Below are 9,911 nucleotides of genomic sequence, written 5' to 3'. Positions count from 1 at the left end.
AGAAGAGACATCAGTCAGTTCTTAATTGCTATGTAAGGGTAGAAGATGTAGGTAAATGAATATGCTAATGAGGTTTCTTCAACTTGCAGTTGCCTATACATCTTTACTAAGCAAAATGTTATCTGTCTTGTTCTTTGATTCAGTTTGTGGCAAAACGTGATAGGTTTTTGGATTCTGGACTGTATCCCAAACTTGTTACAGACATGAAATTCACATTCTTTTGAGTAATTTGAGAATGAGTCTGTTTTGGAGAAGTATTTTTATAGGACGACAGTGTGTACCACAATGGTTAATAGCAGAAGAAAAGTGACTAGAAAATATTACTTGGCTCAATACCAGTAAAGGTAGTCTCTTCTTTCTCCTGCCTCTTGAAAGCTTTCTGTACACTCTTTTTTTTTTTTCCTTTTCCCCTGACAGATGTGGGAAATGTTGCAACTGAATTGTGTTGGGTTGGTAGAGATGGGACAAGAAATCCATGCTGCAGTTGAACTGGAGGTTCCTAGTGTTGGGTACATAGAGCATTGTGTCTTACCTAAGAAAGCTCTTAAGTGCAAATTATTTTTGTTTAGATTTAGAAAAAGGTCTTTGAATTTAGAGAAAGAATGGCCCCTTTCAGGCTCTTACAGAATACATATATTGGTCATGGATTTTGGGCAAAAACCCCAGCTATTAGGTTTTAAAGACAGCGATGATGTCAAAATGTTATTGACTGTTTTGCTATTAATGAAATTTGCATGCTGTTTCTAATTTGAGTACAGTGGGTGTAGCCAAGAGTTCTATTTGTATCCCGTTAAGTTGCTCTGCATCTAATATGTTAAATATATGCAGGTTGTCAATAGAGAACATGATATTGAGACTAATGAAAATACTCAAACCGAGAGGCCTTGGAAACTTGTTACAAAATACTCTGTATTGGCTCTGGAAGCTTCTGCAGGGTTGCTTTCAGTCTCTTCATCTCTCAGCCTGTATTGATACTGCGGATTGCCCTGACCCATGTGCAGGATCTTGTACTTGGTCTTGGTGAAACTCCTGAAGTTCACATGGGCCCACTTCTTGAGCTTGTGCAGGTCCCTCTGAATGGTGTTTTGTCCCTTAGTTGTCAACAGTACCACTCAGTTTAGTGCATCCTCAAGATATTTGCCGATGACACCATGTCATTGATTAAACATATTAATTAACACATTAAACAGTACTGGTGTCCCCTGACGGTGACCACTTGAAGTGTGGATGTAGGTCAGTATGTACTGCTAAACATGGGTCTCAACTCAGCCATGCATGAACATATGCAGTTGGACTAGGAAGCTGCTAAAAAGTCTTGGCAATTTTTTTTTAAGATTGATTTGGATGACAAACTAGGTATTCAAGCCTAGCAGTGATGGTGAACATTTGTTTTTCATGGAATCATAGAATGGTAGGGTTGGAAGAGACCTTTAGAGATCATCTAGTCCAACCCCCCCTGCAGAAGCAGGTTCACCTAGATCAGGTCGTATAGGAACATGTCCAGGCCGGTCTTGAAGACCTCCAAGGAAGGAGACTCCACAACCCCTCTGGGCAGCCTGTGCCAGGGCTCCGTCACCCTCACAGTGAAATAGTTTTTTCTTACGTTTGAGTGGAACTTCTTGTGTTCCAGCGTCATCCCATTACCCCTTGTCCTGCTGCTAGATACTATAGAAAAAAGGGATGTCCCAGCCTCCTGACACCAACCCTTTAGATATTTGAAAGTGTTAATAAGATCCTCCCCTCAGTCTCCTCCAGACTAAACAATCTCAGTTCCCGCAGCCTTTCCTCGTATGAAAGATGTTCCAGTCCCCTGATCATCTTGGTGGCCCTGCGCTGGACTCTCTCCAGAAGTTCTCTGTCCCTCTTGAGCTGAGGAGCCCAGATTTTGTCACAGCTGTACTTTCTAGTCCTGCTGCTCCAGAAGAATGTGTCTGTACCTACCATTACCACCTCTGACTTGTTCCCATCTGGAATGTTGTGTGGGATTGTTTTTTTTTTTTGTTTCCATAAAATGAACATAATAAAGAAGGCAGAAATGTGACCTCCGGAGTCAAGATACAGACTCTAATGATTGTTCACTGTCTCCATCTTTTTATTAGATTTTCTGAGGCTGGGTTTTCCCCCTTGATTTGCTAGATAAGATCCATACAAATGAAATACAAGCACAGTCAGTAAATAATAATGAAAAGGTAAATTCATTTTACAGAGAATCCAGTGCATGTAAGACATCATCTGGAATGATGGTGCTTTTTTTTTCCCCACAAATCCGAAAGCTATTACGGTCTTTCAAAATTAATGTCTGGCTTTTAAACTCTATAATGGTTTGTGTGACCTCTTCTTACCCTTTGGCTAATAAGAAAAATGTATTGTTTTTAACTACAAGACAGACACGATGTATGATTGTTCCATGGATAAGACTGATAGTTCTTTTTAATAGAGGGGATGGGCTTGGCTCAGTTTTCCAAACTGCAGACTGGTGATGGGACCATCTCTGGTGCAAGGGGACATGTCCATATCCAGGCTTCAGTGTAGCTGCCCTGCAACCTGGGGAGAAGTCATCTCCTTGTTAGCTTCCTACCTCTCTGTAGGCCAGGCATCACTCAGGGGGGGAAACTCAGCTAGAGGTAGCAGAGTTATAGTTTGTATATCTCTGTGGTGGGTAGGGCTATCTGGCCTGGATGTGGCCCCACTGAATTCTGGGATGTTTCCTGCACTCCTGTTAGCAGCCGTGACTCTTGTTGTGTCCTTCTGTGATGGTAGTGTACAACTCATGGACTGAACTGTATCCATTTTTTTCTCACATAACAGATGATGCTCTATATTCACAGCCTGTCTTGGAGACCTAAATTGGTAGGGACTTGAATTTTACAGAGTGTGAGAGATTAATAGCCCTTAATTTATGGGAATTGCCCTGCCATGTGATGCCCTGACACTATTCTGCCAATGTAACTTGTTTGTTTTACTGGAGTCATGTCAGTTTAAAACAAGAATGGATCTCGGGAATGAGGTTTTTTGCTATACCTTGAATACCTGTCTTTAAGCGTTTATGTCCTAGTGATTCCAGAGTACTGCCTTGTAAAAGCAAGTTGCGCAGTAATCTAAAGGAAATTTACTTTGGAACCTTGGGGCTATGGCCTTAATCCAGCCACATACCAATTATGTTGCAGGAAAGAGACTTCATTGCTGAGCAGTCCTGTCTTTCAGCCAACAACTTCATGAGGGTTTATTGGGTTTTGTGGTGTTGGATATTTTTTCCCTTCCCTCCACACCCCCCCCCCCCCCCCCCAAGTTACATCCCTGTGCCATGAATTGGCAGGGGAGTAGCTTGCAACCTTATATTTCTACAAAGTGGTGGAAATGTTCTTGCTTTGGGTAATGAAGAGGGCTTTTGAGATGAAGTGACACTGAGCTATGATGAGAGTGAGGGACTCATAGCTTTTCCAAGTCTTCCATGATGCTTTTGGAGTTGTCAAGTAGAGAGGATTCTTACCAGATCACTGCCACCCTCAGTTCGGTGCCTTGTGGGTATTAGGCTAGATGTGCCAAGACTTTCTGCCTCTGAAGTGACTTGTTGACATGAATCAAAGTTTCACTGAACTTTGCAGGTTTTTTGTGCTTTGCTCATCAGGGTGTACTACCTCTGTAATTTTTGACATGTGTTCATTCCAACCTAGTTTTTATTTCTTTTAAAATGTTCTCTGGCTGTGCAATTTCATGCCCAATGCTTTTTTTTCAAAAGGAAGGCAAAAATTTTATCACTGAAGAATGATGTCTGTATGTACTTTCAGCTTTGATTTTTCTCATGTTGCCTGCCTGTGGGTTTTCTCTACCCGTATTCCCATACAGTAGCAAGTTGTTGTCTCCTGCAATTAGTTACACAGAAGATGCTGAGATTGGCTCTGTGTTCACCTTACTTCATCCTAAGATAATGGGTTAGTTCAGATGCTTGACAGCATTGCATAAAGTGAACGTGATGGAGTGCAAACCCAAGTGGAGACAGCTCTAGCACAAAACAACCCTCGCACAGCACACTCTAATTTTCTTTCTCGTGCTTCATCTCGTGCAACGGTTCCACTTAATTATTGCACTGTGGAAGGTGGCTGCCTGGGCAGGGATTAATCCTTTCCAACAATTGCAATCAAACTGCCACTCATGTGCTTGACTCCTAATGCTGGGTTTGTGCTTAGGGGAAGGGATAGGAATTCAGAAGCATAGTCTCTTGCCAGCAGCAGAAATTTCTTCCTTGTTTTTGCTAAGCAATAATGATGGTACCTGTTGGGGAGAGAGACTCTTGTTTAGGATGTAGTCAATTCCCAGGTTAGTCATATGAAGAAAACTGATCAACTGAAGTCCTAAACCCACCTATTCATTAATCTGAGCTGGCTTAGGGTAAAAGTTAAAACACTTGTCTGATGGCTTGGGGGCAGATATTGAGGAGTGACAGAGAACACTTGAGCTTTTAGGGTTATTAAGTGCATGGTAGGTATTGAATGCTGTCTTGGGATGACTGAAAAATTTGTACCTTAATGTTCAGATGCCAAAAGATCGTTGAAAATTCTGCCTGACACCTTGAGAAAGGTTGTGTCCAAATGTAAGTCTGCAGTCTTAAGTTCAGAATTAGCATAGTCTTGATCTATTTCTGTGAAACTACAGATAACACATGAAGTAAGACAACATGACTGGGGATGAAGTGTAGTTATGGCTTTTGAAATAACTTGCTGCTCAGAATACGTAGTGCTCAAGCCAGATGCATCCTTAATTTGTACTAATCTCAGTATGTTTTGGATCTGTGCTGGGTAGTCTAACAACCACCTCTTCATGTAGCAAAGGCACAAAACCTTTGCTTGTGTTTGAGCTTGAGATGTCCTCACAGTTTTGAATGTATTTTGTTCAGGATTCACCTGTGCTCTCACTACAGGACTTCAGTATTTCAAAGGAGCTCAAAAATCTTGAGGAAGGCAGCAGTGTTTGTCTTGCATCTTGCTCCTCCCTTGAAATCACATGCACTCATCTTTTCAAGAAAACTCATGGGAAGCTGATAATCAGTGCTATCTCAGGACTAGGATTTCTGGTTTCCATAAACATGTGGATTTCTGGGTCTTAAGTTATTTGAATAAGGTGTTACTTGCAGAGGTTTTCAAAGCACACTGAGAATGCTGCAGTAGTTTGGCAAAGGACTAAGGTTTGTCCTAAGGGTTAAGACTGTTAACTTCTACCCAGAGAGGCATCACTGTCATGGAACTGTTTAGTGCAGAGGAAAGAATGAGGCTAGATGTGTGTGTGCACTCACTAGCAAGTACTAACCAGCTTTTCTTATTTAATCACCACTACAGGTGCCATTTCTAGTAGCCAAAATTAAGACACACCGTGACTTTCTTTAAATGACTGTTATGCTAAAGGCTGATTACTGTATAAAAATAACTACATTTCTGTTGAAAGAAGTTCACATCTTTTTAAACTGCACTTCAGGTTCTTTTCAGATGCTGCATATTCTGGCATGACATTGGCAGTGGGTGTTTTTAATTTTTAATGATACAGATAAATGTATGTTTCAAATTCCACTTACTGATCTCTACCTATTTCACACAGCCTAGAGTGCTTATGAACCCAAAAATACTATTACCATCCATTGACAAAATCTCAGATCATGAACTGTGTGGGTAACTGTTATCACTTTGAATCCTCCAGGTTTAATGAAAAATGAATATGCCTTTGACATAAGTACCATCATGTGCATGGTGTAAAATGATCAGGCTCTGTTCTCACATCTTGCTTGATTGTTTAGTAAAAAGCTTCTGGAAATGTGTTAGTCCATGTTATCATAGCACTCCTAGATAAAATTCCCAAGTTATTGGGACCACTGAGGTTCAGTAGCAACTCTTCTGGCTCTTTTAATAGACCAGTTTTGGGGACATTATTAATTGTAAATTTCCTTGAAAAATAATAAAATAATTGTAATTTAAATTGTAATTATGAAATAAATGCAGTAAAAGCAAATCTACATGCTTCCTGTGTGGCCTCAAAGTTTATGCGTATTTTGACTGGAATCTCTTGAGGCAAAAAACCCCAAACAAAAAAACGTCCAAAACCACACCATTATGTGCACCAATAATTTAAAGACAAAAAAAGGTTCAAGTGGTATTGTAAAGGATCAGTTACATTGGTAAATTGAGATTTTTGTACTCTAAGGTCATTCAGATCTGTATGTAGGCAAATCTGACCTTGCTTCTTTGCTGGACTCTGTGTGGGTTGTGGGAGTTTTGCAGTCACTGCTGATGGCAGCAGCAGGGACACTATACTGCTTTGGGGACACTCTGGCTACTCTCACTGTGGGCTTTACTTTTGTAGGAGCAAATAAAACCTTTTAACTCCTCCTGGTGGCAATAAACTCTGTGCAAGAAGCTGGTGTGTGTGTTTGATCTGGCCGAATCGTATACAGAAATGCAGTTTGGGAAGCCAGCCAAGTACAAGCTTATTGTCAAAAAGAGAAAATTATTTACTTGAACCTGTACTTTTTGGCGTTGGAGAGTTGAAGCAGTTTAACAATTTAGGACCTTAAACTGGATTCATCTTTGCTTGAGATAGCTTTGTTTGCCTTGCTACATCACCAAATTAAATGAAATTGGGCAAAGATGGAGCCTGCGTAGGTGAGCTCACTGTTGAGTCGTTTTGTATAATTGTTTCAGTTGGAAAAGACCTTCAAGATCATCAAGTTCAATCACTAACCTCCCAATGCCAAGCCTATCACTAACCCATGTCCCTCAGCACCTCATCCACGCATCTTTTAAATATCTCCAGGTAAGAGGACTCCACCACCTCCCTGGGCAGCCTGTGCCAGTGTTTTAATAACCCCCTCATTAAAAAGTTCTTCCTAATATCCAGATATCTAGGAATCCAAGATGTCTAGGTGTCTTGCATTTTAGCCCGCTCTATGTAGGGCTGCCTTTGTCACAGCAAGTTATGTTACTCCTGCCAGTTTTCTGGGCTTCTTGTTATCTTTATGGTTTTCAATCAGTAAGACATCCTTCATCTTGTATACTGTTACATTCTTGTTCTTTGTGGAGCGTCTTTTCCTCCAGGCTTAAAAAAAGACAGATGTATCAGCAAATAGATAAAGAATAAGGTAGCTTTTATATGACACTGTGATTCTTTAAGAACGTGGACTCTGTAGGGAGTAAAACTCTCCGCCATTAACAAAATTGCTGTTTGAATTGGTTGTGACCCAGAGAGAAAGCAGAAGAAATGTATCCTAGGATGCCACAGAATTGCTGTCTCAAGAAGACCCTTGATAGCCCTGAAATAGTTTTCATGGGCATGTGATGGCAATTTCAGCAGACCTCTTTACAGCTTACAGAATTCCCTTACTGCAGTTTCTCAGACAGCCTTCTAATTGTGTGCATTTGTGTGTGCATTCTGAAATGAGAGCAGTTGTTCTGTACTATTCTCTTAGAAAGGTAGAATAAAATCTTAAGGAGACTATTATACTTTGCACAAAGGTTTGTATATTGTTTTCAAACCTGTCTGAAGAGGATGCATCTAGCTGCTTATGAAGTAATGAAGCTTTTTTTCCCCTCTACTTTTGTTGCTTTAAAGGCTTCAGTCCTAATGCTTTCAGGCCTTGGAGATGTACAGTATTTAAATAGGTAGGCTTTTTAATGATAAAAATGCCAATGTCTGGATTGAGGTTAGAAATCAGAATTACCTGTGAATATGCAAGGAGAATGAGGGTCAAGTGTGTTTGGAGCAACTGAAACCCCAGGTTTAGCTTCTGATGTTGCTTAAATATGTATGCTGAGATTTAGCGTTAAAGTAATAGTTTGTCATCCATGCATCAAATACTGCATAATTACATTCCTTTTCAAGGTACTTAAAAAAACCCCTAACTCCAGCTATAATATGAGTAACATAAAGATAACAATAAGAGGAAAAAAACCACAACCCCCTGAACACAATCTGAAGCATGGGCCGTGCTGTCACATCAGGGTTTCAACACCACAAACAAAAGTGGAGGCACCCTGATCTTGCAAAAGTCAACTACTTCATTTTAAGTCCTTCTGTAGTTGCTGTTATGTAGTTTACTGCAAGTCCTGGTAACACTGACAGTTGTGACAGTAAAGTAAGAATTACATCATCATTTTTAGGTAACCAGCAGAAAGATGAAGCTATCTTTCAAAGTTGTCTTATAAAGCCATAGGCAGAAAGCCACTGTGCAGAAGGCTTTTGGCCAAAATTTATACTTGGACTGTAGCCAGAGAACTGGGAAACTCAGCCTCTGCAGGTGACTCCTTGAAAGGAATATTCCTGTCTGTTTCGAGCCAACTGTGGGAAAATCAGTCAGGATGAACAGAACCCAGGAAGGCCAGCCTTTTACAGGTTTATGACGTTGGATCTTGTGGTCTGGCAGTGCATGCCCACTGCATGCATGCATGCTGCAGGGACATGTGTAAAGTCACTAGCTTCTATGTCAGTACTCCCATGTCGCTGGGATCGGTGGACCTGTGGAACACTGTTCAGTTCAAAACAATTTATTGTGTAGTAGCCTCGTGTCTTCAGGCAGCTACAGAGTCCACATTGCACATGTGAAAATTTTGGCAAACTTCCTTCATATTTTGAATTTTCACAGGGAAGAGGCTTCTTGAAATGCTACAGCTTAGTTCTTGGTTTGGCGAGGGGAAAAAACAGGCTCGGATTAGAGCAGTGGCAGGATGGATGTGTACTACTGTCTGCATTGGTAGCCAGAACTCTGTTCTAGAGACTCAGAGCTCTCGGCTGTCATTTGAGAAGGCAAGATGTTTAACTGGTGTAGGTGGCAGTTGGATGAAATCCCTTCTTTATAATGTGATTATGTTCTTTTTAAAGTGCCTTTTTGTCTTGATCTGAGAAGCGTTATTGGGTGCGTTTGATCCCTGCTACTTTTGCTCCCTCTTCGAATAAATTGGAAAGGAGCTGTTGTTTTACAGCACACGCAGCTAGGGGCCAGCATCAGCTCACGTTTGCGTTTACCTAACAAGCGTCTGCCTCGACAGTGTCCTAAGCAATACCAGCTCGTCTATACGGTGCACTATTTGCATACTTTAACGAGACGGGCTATAATTGGCCTTCATTGATTTTGTTTTCATTGAGCTAAAATAGAGTCAGAGCTTCTTAGGCAAGAAGAGCTGATTGATTTGTGGTAGGATTCAGGACTATTCAGTTGAAGAAATAATTAATTATGTTCTTATTTAGTAATTGTCAGGGTCTAAGTTTACTTTTACCTTTCAAGTAGACACTGCTGAATTTTCTCTCTAGACTGTGTCTCTCCTTTTGAAAGCTAGGATAAGGTGCATACATATGGAAGACAGTTCACAGGAAACACTCATCTCATTTCCTACTTTATCCCTTCATTGCTACTTCTTTTTCTGCCTGTGCTTCCTCCCTGCTTATCCATATGCATACCATTCCTCTTTCCTGGTGTTAATTGATCAGCTCCATTCCCTGGCAATTTTCTTTTAATCAATTCCGATTCAACACTTTTTAATCAAAAGTTGGAAAACAAAAGAAAAAAAAATGTTTATTTAAGAAAATTTGAATGGTAAAATGCTATTAAGATTTTAATGATTATTTTTTTAAGTTAAGCATTTGCCCAGGTGAAATACTTTTTTGTGTTGAGTATAGGTGTTGAACAAATACACCTGTGTAGCTCAGGAGCTGAGATGTGTTAATTGCATGCTGTAATACACTCATAAACTTGAAACAGTGGATATGTTTGTGTGTGAGTCAGTGAGTTATGGCCTTGCTGAACCTGGAAGGGTACTTGTCTTTCCTTGTGCTTTTCTTATGAAGTATCCATTTAATTAAACATTCGCACTGTGTAAGCAGACAGTGCTGTATAGCAGAGGCAGATTTTTTGAGCTCTTTTGGTAGAGTTGAAA

Source organism: Colius striatus, chromosome 3 (genome assembly GCF_028858725.1).
Source record: "Colius striatus isolate bColStr4 chromosome 3, bColStr4.1.hap1, whole genome shotgun sequence".
NCBI classification, from domain to species: domain Eukaryota; kingdom Metazoa; phylum Chordata; class Aves; order Coliiformes; family Coliidae; genus Colius; species Colius striatus.
Note: the sequence above shows the minus strand (reverse complement) of the source record.